General features: G+C 36.8%; 1 protein-coding gene and 1 long non-coding RNA gene across 5 annotated transcripts in view; both read right to left on the bottom strand.

Annotated features, from left to right (window-relative positions):
• The window catches only part of Ekar (Eye-enriched kainate receptor), a 648003-nt gene that overhangs the window by 483096 nt on the left and 152333 nt on the right, over positions 1-12574 (bottom strand). The window lies entirely within an intron of this gene.
• LOC138926866 (uncharacterized) lies at positions 5233-6915 on the bottom strand. 2 transcript variants are annotated; one of them, XR_011443548.1, is made up of 3 exons: positions 6786-6915; positions 6184-6296; positions 5233-6078 (listed from the first exon to the last, which is right to left on the bottom strand). It is a non-coding gene; the product is annotated as an uncharacterized lncRNA (long non-coding RNA). The 2 variants fall into 2 exon arrangements; XR_011443549.1 differs by having other exon boundaries at positions 6184-6533.

Consider the following 12574-nt stretch of genomic DNA (forward strand, 5'->3'; position numbering starts at 1 on the left):
GTACAGATTATATTTTTGGTCAGTTAATCCGATCTACCAAATTTCATAACGATCGGTTGACTATATCTTATAGCTGACATATAACTGAACGATCGGAAAGGGTATTTGGTAAAAATATCAACTTTCGTATTTTTGAAGATAGAAGCTTGGGACTTTTTTATACCCTTGCAGAGGGTATTATAATTTTGTCCAAAAGTGTGCAACGCAGTGAAGGAGACATCTCCGACCCTATAAAGTATATATATTCTTGATCAGGATCACCTCCTGAGTTGATATGAGCATGTCCGTCTGTCCGTCTGTCCGTCTGTCCGTCTGTCTGTCCGTCTGTCTGTCCGTCTGTCTGTCTGTCCGTTTCTACGCGAACTAGTCTCTCAGTTTTGAAGCTATCGTCTTAAAACTTTGCACACACCCTTCTTTCCTTTGCACGCAGTATATAAGTCGGAACGGCCGGGATCGGCCGACTATATCCTATAGCTGCCATATAACTGATTGATCGGAAATGGTATAACTTTGGTGTTTTTAAATTTAGAGACTTCAAATTTAACATGAGAGCTATTTTTGGCGACAAATTACGACATGCCAAATTTTATAAGGATCGGCCGACTATATCTTATAGCTGCCATATAACTGAACGATCGGAAATGACCCAACTTTCGTGTTTTTGAAGATAGAAAGCTGGAATTTGCTACAGATTATATTTTTGGTCAGTTTATCCGACCTACCAAATTTCATTAGGATCGGCCGACTATATCATATAGCTGCCATATAACTGTCGATCGGAAATGGTATTTGGTAGAAATATCAACTTTCGTATTTTTGAAGATAGAAGCTTGGGACTTTTTTTTAGATTTTTTATTGTAATTAATTGGTTTTATTATGATGTAATCATAAGGATCGGCCAACTATATCCGATGTTTGCGATATATATCCAGTTTTAACTGCAAGGGTATATAAACTTCGGCTCCGCCCGAAGTTAGCTTTCCTTTCTTGTTTTAGATTTTTATTGTAATTAATTGGTTTTATTAAGATGTAATCATAAGGATCGGCCAACTATATCCGATGTTTGCGATATATATCCGGTTTTAGCTGCAAGGGTATATCAACTTCGGCTCCGCCCGAAGCTAGCTTTTCTTTCTTGTTATACCCTTGCAGAGGGTATTATAATTTTGTCCAAAAGTGTGCAACGCAGTGAAGGAGACATCTCCGACCCTATAAAGTATATATATTCTTGATCAGGATCACCTCCTGAGTTGATTTGAGCATGTCCGTCTGTCCGTCTGTCTGTCCGTTTCTACGCGAACTAGTCTCTCAGTTTTGAAGCTATCGTCTTGAAACTTTGCACACACCCTTCTTTCCTTTGCACGCAGTATATAAGTCGGAACGGCCCGGATCGGCCAACTATATCCTATAGCTGCCATATAACTGATTGATCGGAAATGGTATAACTTTGGTGTTTTTAGAGTTAGAGAGTTTAAATTTGACATGAGAGCTATTTTTGGCAAATTATCACGACATGCCAAATTTCGTAAGGATCGGCCGACTATATCCTATAGCTGCCATATAACAGAACGATCGGAAATGACCTTACTTTCGTGTTTTTGAAGATAGAAAGCTGAAACTTAATACAGATTCTATTATTGGCCAGTTGATCCGACCTACCAAATTTAATTAGGATCGGCCGACTATATCCTATAGCTGCCATATAACTGAACGATCGGAAATGGTACTTGGTAGAAATATCAACTTTCGTATTTTTGAAGATAGAAGTTTGCGACTTTTTTTAGATTTTGTATTTTAGTAAATTGGTTTTATTATAATGTAATCATAAGGATCGACCAACTATATCCGATGTTTGCGATATATATCCGGTTTTAACTGCAAGGGTATATAAACTTCGGCTCCGCCCGAAGTTAGCTTTCCTTTCTTGTTTTTTTTTTACGTTTTTCAATAGTTAAACGTTGTAGCTTTTGAAAAAAAAATACATCTTTAATTTATTTAAACAGAAAGGATACAAATTTTACAAAAAAAACTGACATTTTTGATTTTTTGTCGTGTTTTTCGAACTTGGACGCCATTTTTTTGGGTACAAGAAATGGATCCTAGCGAGACGCCCCATTTCCCGATCCCAGTTCTGATTTAAGATTTAAACACTACCTAGTACGTACGATTTGCCTAGACTTGTTTCGAAAACAAAACTCTTGTGTACAACGATATATATATCTTAGTTTTTAAAGTGCGAAAGTATATATATGTACGAGTATATACATACATATGTTGTAAGGACATCCGATTGATTGGCCCGGATGATCTCTGTTCCGAATGCAGAATACTAATACAGTCTGAGGATATGACTTGTTTTGGGAAAAGCGTTATAACATCAACAATTTTCATAATTTCGAAATGAAATTGGTCTCGTTTTATTCAAAATTAACGAGACAATATTGATATGTGTCAAAAATGATACCATTTCTTGGAAGTTGTACCGAAAAAATGGCGTCCAAGTTCGAAAAACACGACAAAAAATCAAAAATGTCAGTTTCTTTTGTAAAATTTGTATCCTTTCTGTTTAAATAAATTAAAGATGTATTTTTTTTTCAAAAGCTACAACATTTAACTATTGAAAAACGTACAAAAAATGAAAATCGGCCTAAAATTACGCGTTCAGGAATTTTTAAGAGCAAAACACTTTCGAAAAACCGATTTTTCGAAATAAATCATGATTTGAGGGTGTATGAAAAATTTCAAACATGGTTTTATACTATACTCGACCTAATGAACAATTCCTACTAGGTCTCTTCAAAAGTTTCTCCAACTTTTCTTTTTTTGTCGCACTGTGTTATTATTGCAAGCATCCCTAGTCATTCCTGTCCTTGAGCTCAACGGAGGTGAACTTCGTTAAAGGGATACCACTGAAAGAAATAACATATGTATATTTGTGTCGAAAACAGTAAATTTTTGTAAGTCATAAAAGTCAAATTTTTTATGTAAGTGAATTAATAATATCGCGAAATTACCTAATATAGAATTAAAATGTAATTCAAATTTAATTATTCAGCGTTAACCTAATGGTACTAAAAGTTCTTCTTATATATATGTATTAAATTTATAAACATTGAAGATGATTAAATTAATCGAAATAAATGTTAAGGAGATGTAGCTATGTATATTTAAACAAAAATCCCTAATTTGGCAAAATTAGTCAAGTTTATAAGAAATTTTCTTTGAGTATTTGGAACTTCATGAAGGCTTAAGGCCCTAACATTTCCACCTCCGAACTCAAAATAGACATCTGGAACCACAATAAGTATCGCATAGGCTTGTGATGTGGGACGAATGAAACGTCGTCGATCTCCTCAAGGTCGGGTGGGCTAAAAATACGTTATATTGAACATAAGAGACTTATTTTTTTGTTTTTCAATTTCATTATGTAGTACATTAATCCAGGTTTCTTTATGTATTCTCTAGCTAGTGCACTTAAATATATTTTGTTCATGTGTAGTATGGATAGGTGAAAACAACCATAGCCATCTATCAAGCTTAGTTTAAGACCACAAGAAGCGCACGCCATTCACTCCCCTCCATACGTCCTCAAGGTATATCAAGGTATATCCTTTGGACTTTCCAAAAGATCTTGCAACTAGGTTCTGTTTGAACAACAGCACGCGAACCCACACATTACACATAACCTCTTATTATATTAATCTGTTAAAAAATTTTTGAAAAAATACTATTAAAATAAATGTAGCTATTTGAAAAAAAAAATAAAAAAATGCTATTTTGGACATACTTTCCATCATTCCTAAATACTTTCGGATCTAATACCGATTCGGATCCAGGAGAGGCCACGGGACCCCTGAGCAATGCCACAGAGTCATTAATGGCACAGATTCTGATTTTGAAAACAAAAAATACTGCACAGCTGACTTTTTTAATGTTCAAAAAGCGTTAAGGCGAGTGTGGCACAATGGTTTATTGTACAAAGTAAAGATACTGCTACCCGCTCCGGATTATTTATAAATCATTTCATATCCAACTAAACGATGTTTTTACGCGAAACAGAAAAGCAACACTTCAACACAAATTCACTTTAATGCAGGCGTCCCACAAGAGAGTGTATTGGGACCTATTCTCTAGACATGCTAGACGGCCGTCATGCCACGTACAAAGAATTGCATAACTACCTTGAACAACAAAATTCGTCTCTACAAATCTATACTGAAGTCTGTTTGGCCTTACGCTGTACAGCACTGGAGAACTGCTAGTACCTCAAATATTGAGATACTACAGCGTTACCAATAAAAAATTTGAGACAAATTAACAAAGCTCCTTTTTACGTATCTAATGCAAATACTCACAAAGATCTAATTATCCCAACCATAATAAAAGAAATAAATAAAATTACAGTAGAATCCGGCAATAACAAATCCGCTTAGAGCGGCCGGTTATTGCGTCGAAAACTCGATGGTTTGGTTGGTCCCCATACAAACTTATATGAAAGGAACTCCGCTTAGAACGTTTCCGCTTTTAGCAACAATCCGCTTATAACGACGAAATTTTTCACAATTCAACCGGATATTGCAAAGTTCCGAAAAAATATGTACAGCGAAATATGTACATCAAACGACGTTGTAAGAAATGTATGTATTTTTAGATGATCGGCACCCTTTCCTGTGTGCTTAGCAGCGACACGAAGGATCTTACACTCTCACTGCTCTTTGTAAGTTTCAGCTATCGCGTTAGCAACGCTGCTGGGGCATTGTCAATGTGCAATATTAAATTAAATTTATAAAAATTTTTGTTTTGATTAAAAAAATTAATTTGTTTTATTTTAGAAACCTTTTACAAACATGCCAACCGTAAAATAAACAAAAAAAAAATTTTGTATTGCTCCTGTTGGTTATAGCGTCGTCCGGATATAACGACGTAAAATCGTCGGTCCCTTGAAAGTCAACTGTATTCAACTGTATTTAGATTTCATCGGAATTAATCCCGTTCGAATCTCGGCGCTCTGCATTCCTTAAATCTTCCCCTGGCCGGTTGTTCAGTATTACCCTTTTCCCTAATTTTTTGGTCACACTAGCTCGGTAGCCAAATAAAGAGCGATATCGCTAGCACACGTGTGACTTTTCGACGAATTTTCGTCGTCAGAGTACTAGGCTTATGGTGTTTAAAAATTTAAAAAAAAACAATTTTAAGATAAAAAAAAAAAAAATTTATTATGCGAAAAATAACTCGAAAAAAATATATTGCAGTCATAATCAATAAATAAAGACCGTTTTCCGCTGCTTTATTAAATTAAATGCAGATAGTAGCAGCTCCCGCGAGCAGTGCAGCATTGGAAAGGGCATTTTCCGTGGGTGCACTTCGTATTTCTTCAAGGGCTTATTTTCAACCCTAAAGACTGGCTGCGGCTTTCTATCTCTGTTCAGGATATTGAAGACTTGCAGCTGTGTTAAGAATTTAGGGAGCTCAGCTTCCTTTTGATTTGGATGATTCCATACCAGTCTGCACAGCCGGCTTAATTGTTCTTGTTCTGTTTTTTTTTGTGTTCTGTTTTTCGTCCAGCGCAGTGGCAGAGGATTTAATATTTGCCCTGCTAGCTGATGACGCGCGTTGACAGCGTGTCGTTAAACGCGCTGTTGATACAGATACAGTTTCTTTATAGTACAGTCAAGAAATTGCGGTGCTAGTCAGTGCGCTCGTTGACTGCAGAGGCATCGATGGTAGCGAAGGATAGCAAGAGCTCGGTCGCTACGTTTAAGATTTCGGTAAAGTTGGGGGTAATTGACCGTGCTTGATCAGATCTTTCATTAATACAATCATAAACACACGTCTGCATACGACGACATTTTCCACGGGCCATATATTAAATATTAAACATTTCCTTCAACACTTCCCCTTGTGAAAATTTTAAATTAAGAAGGCCGGCACTGGTGTTTACTTTTTGAAGTGAACTATTTTTTTCTGACAAAAAGTAGAAGTAACGTAGTCCCGAGTTCAATTTCATATTTACCCTTTACTATTCAAAACGACAGCTCTCGTCCAAGTGAAAAGAAAAGTAAACGGGTTTTTCCGTTCCTAAAAAATTTAAAATAAGAATTAAAATAAAAATATATAACGCATTAAGTTATTGACAGTATTGACATTATGGTTATTTAAAACAAAATTTTTTTCTGAACACACCTTCTTATTCTTAAGTGTCTGTTGCTGCAGCGAGACCTTCATCTACGGAAACAACTAGTAGACTCTTTTTACCATTTCGTTTATTGGTATACTATAAACCAGTGGTCGGCACCCTGATCAAATTTCATAAGGTTCATAATTTCATAATTTCATAAAGCCGTCAGGGTGGCTTTGATTAAATTCTTGTTGAATTCTTTTAAGGACAAAGGTAGGGACGACCAGATGTTAAATTTCCTCAAAAATGTTTAAGCTCAACAATCGCTTTAACAATAACTTTTTTTATGAATTCGTAACGTAAACGTAAACACTAATTTATGTTTGCTTTTGACATCCGAAATCTTTGAATATTTCTGGGACATGGGCATTTGTTCAGGTTAATGAAAACAAGTTTTATAAAATATGTGAAATAAAATTATTTATAATAATCTTAATTATTCTTTAATTTTTATCTGATGTGGACTGGCATTATGTATGTTTTATGTATTAGTTGTTTTTACGCGCCTATAAATTTAATTTCATTCATAAATTTTATTTTTTAAAATAGATCATGCCTTTCGTTTCACTTTTTTTTGTCTAGCTATAACATATACAAACATACATACCTATATATGTTTAATGTGTGGCACTTTGGATTAGACGACCCGTTCTTTTTGGCATAATCCCTTTTTATCCCGGTACTTGTAGAGCAGAGGTCGGCACGGCCCTATCTCGGGGGCATAGTAAATTTCTCGGCCCGAGCTCTGCCACACACACAGTATAAATGTGTGAAACGTCATGCTCAAAGCCGACTTTCTGCTATTCGTTACTAACACTAATGCGGTAAAATCATATCAATGTATTGGGGTGCCGACCACTGTTGTAGAGTAAAAGGGTATATTGTTGTTTTATATGTATCTAACATAGACGAGGAAACATCTCTGATCCCATAAAGTATATATGTATAAGTTAATAATAATAGTTATTGGTGTGTGAGTTTTTAGATATTATTTATTAATCATTTGTTTCACTCAATCCCGTTAGGGTCTGGTTACTGACAAAGATATAATAAAATATAACGCGAGCTAAGGCTGCGGAGTTCTTTTTAATAATATATTAAAATACTACCCGGCCCTTACTTCGAAGCCTTCGTTGGGCTGCGGCGCAGTTGCCCAATTCCAGTGTCAGCATTCCGTATCCGGCCAGCAACGATAACTTGTTGCGCAAGTGCCCGAGCCGGTCCGCGACAGTTGCCCTTGGAATGCGTAGTCAGCACCTCTTTCGTTACGCGTGCGGGCCACCGGATCCGGTGTGCAATTTGGCACTTTTCTTAAATTCTGCCTGCGCATGTTAACTCCTCCCTCCTTAAAATGGTCGTCGTCCCGGCGACCCACTCGTTCTACATCGTCGTCGGCACTCGATTTCTTGCGGCGATTGGCCTTCAAGTGATATTTGCCAATGCACAGGATTCTATTATGGCGTTGAACCGGGTAGACTGTTATTCTCTTACATATGAGCTTAGGATTAGGAAATTTAATGCGAAAGTGCAGAATGTAAGAATTTTGAAAAAGGCTTATGCTAGATACTTCTAATATTTCTACCAAACTAATATTAATATTAATAGGCTGTTTGTCTCTGAATTCGCTTACGTCGGCACCATCTAGAATAGCTGGGCTACACAATATTTAATTTTGCTAGGGTTAGGCCCATAAGGATGTTTTCTAGGTCTGTAATGATGATTCTATTCTTTGCTAAAATGATTTCCAACAAGTGCGTTTCTTTATTTGTTTCGTATTTCTGAATCTGATTTATTTCGTTAGCGAGCTCATTTAGACGTTCTTGAAATTTTATATTTAATTCTGTCTGACCTTCATCTGTCCTCGTTAACCGGTTCTGATTAGATCTTACCTGCTCCCAATCAGCAAAGTCAGGCGTACCTGCAATAACCTGGAGAGCCAATTAAATTAATACTTATAATAGCCCTGTGGTGGAACTTAAGGGTGGTCACCAACTAACTGGTGTTCTGTGGTCGTATGTGAATGTCTTCGTCATTGCCTCTGTCTGGTCTGCGTTCGTGTAATCGTTAAGTCTTAATGTCGCGTCCGTCCTAACAGCCGTTAGTATGAAAATTAAAAAATATTCCCGTAACTTAGAAAGTATAAAGAAAGGAACAAAGGGGTACATCAAAATCTTGTGAGGATGATTAACGTAGATTGTCCTTGTGGACCACCCTTCCTTTAATAAGGACCGTGGTCCCCAGGTCTGCATCAATAACCTCTTCTGAGCACAGTGGTGTAAGCTTATTCCTCAGGTGTTTGTTTGCCATGGAGCAGATTTTGCAGTTTGAGGCTACATCTGTTGCTAGTCGAAACATATTTGGAAAAAAATAGTTCCTTTAGGACTTGTTTCACATTTTCCTGGGCTGCTCGATGCGCTCTATTGTGTTCGGTTACCATGATCTCTTTCTGTTCGGTTCCGTTAGTTATGTCCTGTACAAAGTTTTTTGAATGTCTGAACGTAGTGTTCAATGAGTTTGTGTTGAATAAATGCCAGGATTGGTAGGGAGCAATATATTGCGTTTACCACTTCGGCGTTAACCACCTCCCGCAAGGTATTCAGTAGGTTACCGCGGTCATTTATTTTTACTATGTGTCTAACTTTGCTTCTAAACAAAATGAACGTGTCTACGGACGAGCTGTTACTCTCTTCAAGTATTATTTGATTCCTGAAACAGTTAACCGGTGGTATACGTTAGCGATTCGTCGCTGTGTATGGTAGCCATATGGGAGTCCTGTTCTTCCTCTAAAGCGTTAACGTTTTGACAACGGGACAACGCGTACGCGACAAAGTTTTCTTTACCAGGTTTATAAATCACCTTTGCACCGTGGTCGTCAATAATTTCTTTCCAGCGCTTTAGTTTAGCGTTAGGATTTTTATCAGAGACGGCGTAAGTGAGTGGCTGGTGGTCGGTAAAGATCTGTAAATTTTTTACTCCGTACAAATAATTGCGGAGGTATTGTAGTGCCCAGTCTATGGCGAGGAGTTCCCGCTCGTTGGTTGCATAGTTATTTTCGCCCTAGTAAGAGGCCTTAATAAAGCCTCTATAGTAGCTAGCCAACCCTATGAAAGATCTTAGGTCGAAAATGGTCTTTGGCTCTGGAAATTGCTTGATGGCCCTGACTTTTTCGGGTGATGTCCGTAAGCCCCCTTGCGTCACTATGAATTCCAAGTATTCAACGCTCTTTTTGAAGAACTTTGATTTTTCTTGAGATACTCTCATACCTGCCTCGGAAAGTTTTCCTAGGACCCATCTTATGTCATTAAGATGGTACTCTTTCGTCTTTGAGTATATTATGACATCGTCGACATAAACATAGCATATCTTTGAAATTCCATCTCGTAGCACATCGTCGATAGGTCTTTGGAAAATGCTCGGAGCATTTTTTAGCCCAAATGGTAATCTGCAAAATTCGTATTTACCATTGTTTATTGAGAAAGCCGTCTTATGTCGGTCTCTCTCTGCCAGCTCTATTTGGTGGAAGTCGGATTTAAGGTCGAGTGTTGTAAAAAACTTTGACTCGCCCAGGTTCGATAATATTGTCGTAATCGCAGGGATAGGGTATCTATCATCTACGGTTTTTTCGATTAGCTTTCTAAAGTCGATAACGAGTCGCTTCTTCTTGACCCCGTTCTGGTCGGTTCCTTTTTTGTCAACAACCCACGTTGGGTTATTATAAGGAGACTTGGATAGCCTTATTACGCCGTCCGCTAGAAGTTGTTTAACCTCTGCGTTGACGAATTCAGTTACACCCATGGGGTGCGGGTACGACTTTGAGTACACTGGCTCCCCATCTGTTTTAATTGTAGCAACAGTATTTATATTAAAAGGAAGTGCTTCGTCTGAATCAGCGAAGGCTTTGTAATTTTCGCCTATCATTTTGTCAAAGGCAGCTTTTACCGTGGGGGGAACGTCCTCGTCATCTATTTTGATGAAGTTGACATTTTCTGCCTTGGCGAACTGGATCTTTTCGGATCCATTATTAGTGTGGAAAACATTTGCAGTAATATCGAGTTTCGCATTCACTTGTTTAAGCAGTCGAGAACGATAATACCATCAAAATCTTTCAGAACTTTAAGAATGAAAAGTGGTGATTTAACATTAAATATGGAAGCAAAACATTTCTTCTCGATTTTTGTAAAGCCGTGGATTGACTTAACTTTAAATGGGGTGTCCACAGCCACGACGCCTTTCAGCGGGAGTGGAGTAATATAATTTTTTGAGGTACCTGTATTGATTAAAAGCTTTATTTCCCTTCCTGCCAGCGTACGCGCAATGTACGGGAGAAGGGACTTTACCCCTAAAAAATTAATGGAGTCCTCTGCATCCAGGACATCCTCTATTTCTGTGGCGCATGCTTGCGCAACGGGATCGTAGTCTTCTTCGTCGGACTGTTCCTCGGGCATGAAGCTAATTTTCTGTTGGGTTCTTGTCGATATCCCTGCTACCCATGCCGAAAGCTGTCTAAAACGGGATGAGGTATCCACATCCATTGGCTCCGCCTTTGTTTGTTTCTGGGCGTTTCCCATATTACTATATTGTTTAAAAGAACTGGGTTGATTATTGCCTCCTTTTTTAGGTCTGGCAAAGTAAGGTTTCTTTTGCATTGCCCCCAAATTTCGACTTTGTTCTTGGTCTGAGAAATACTTTGAAATATTTTGTTTTTTGTTTTTTTTTTTTTTAATTGTAATGCATTTATCTATTTTTCGTAATACTTGGCTCGTTTTTATTAAAAAAAAAAATTCTCAGTTTTTATTTTTTACGAATAGTAAAAATGAGTTAGCTGCGCAAATGCTTTTATTCGTACTCAGATTTCAGAGAAAAATGTATTTCTTCATACTCAGATTTCAGCGAAGAAAAAAATAAAAAAAAGGATCTATTTTTTAAATCATGTATTTCCTATTGTATTATTTTTTTATTTCTCTTGCACAATAAGTTTGACAAGTTTTAAGCCTTTTAGGAAAAGGGGGAAAAAAAGGAGAAAAGAAAAAAACAAAATTAATATATTTTCTCTCTTTTTTTTTTAAGGAGGCCTAGCGAATCCTTTTTATTTGTTTAAAATACTTTTTATTTTCTGTATAATTTTTCTTGCACGAACAGCCTACTTACATTTTTATACCCTTGCAGAGGGTATTATAATTTTGTGCAAAAGTGTGCAACGCAGTAACAAATTTGAGGTATTTTTGGCAACACATTACGACGTGCCAAATTTCATAAGGATCGGCCGACTATATCTTATAGCTGCCATATAACTGAACGATCGGAAATGACCCAACTTTCGTGTTTTTGAAGATAGAAAGCTGGAACTTAGTACAGATTTTATTTTTGGTCAGTTGATCCAACCTACGAAATTTCATTAGGATCGACCGACTATATCCTATAGCTGCCATATAACTGAACGATCGGAAATGGTTTTTGGTAGAAATACCAACTTTGGTATTTTTGAAGATAGAAGTTTGGGACTCTTTTTTTAGATTTTATATTATAATATATTGGGTTATAGTATCATATTCTCATAAGGATCAACAAATTATATCCGATGTTTGCGATATATATCCGGTTTTAACTGCAAGGGTAACTTTGACGCCGCCCGAAGTTAGCTTTCCTATCTTGTTTTTATATTATTTTTTCACTATTTCTACAACTTTTTGTGTAGAAAAAAGATATTTTGTCCGAATGTCTTAGAAGCTTTTTTGAGGGTGGGTTTTTCTTCTCAGCTTCTATTTCTTTCACTTGTATGTTTTTTTTATTTATTTTATTTTTTGACTACTTTTTTAATAATAATAGTTAATAATCTATATATATAAAAGAACAACGTGTTTTATGTTACAACACTTATAAATCAAGAACGGAAGAACAGATTTGAGTGAAAATTGGTAGGGAGGTAGCTTAGAGCCAGGAGAAGGACATAGGATACTTTTTGTCCCGTTCGACAGCGTTCCTCCCTGGCCCATACTTTTTTATTTAGGCAGACAGCTAAGAAGAAAATGTCAAATGTCAAAATGTCAGTTACAAACGAAGTCAAATTCATAGTCAGGCTCTCAAATTTAACAACGAACCAAAAAGATTGTGTTGCGCTTCCGGGAAAGTGAAATTGCCTCAACTTGAAGCACCACTAGAGCCTCTGCACTCTCTATTGATATTTGTAAGAAATCAATATTAAAACTATTTCTATTAAATAAATAATTAACAAGTGGATTGAAGTGAAGTGAAGTTTAATTAATAATGCCGCGACCAAGACGATCGAATCTTTCCCGACAAAGCCGTAATGCAAGAAGAATACAAAATACTGCATATGAAAGGACTGAAGAAGAACGAGAAATTGCACGTGAACAGAGCCGCAATAGTAAGGCTCGA

This window comes from Drosophila bipectinata, chromosome 4 (genome assembly GCF_030179905.1).
Source record: "Drosophila bipectinata strain 14024-0381.07 chromosome 4, DbipHiC1v2, whole genome shotgun sequence".
Lineage (NCBI taxonomy): Eukaryota > Metazoa > Arthropoda > Insecta > Diptera > Drosophilidae > Drosophila > Drosophila bipectinata.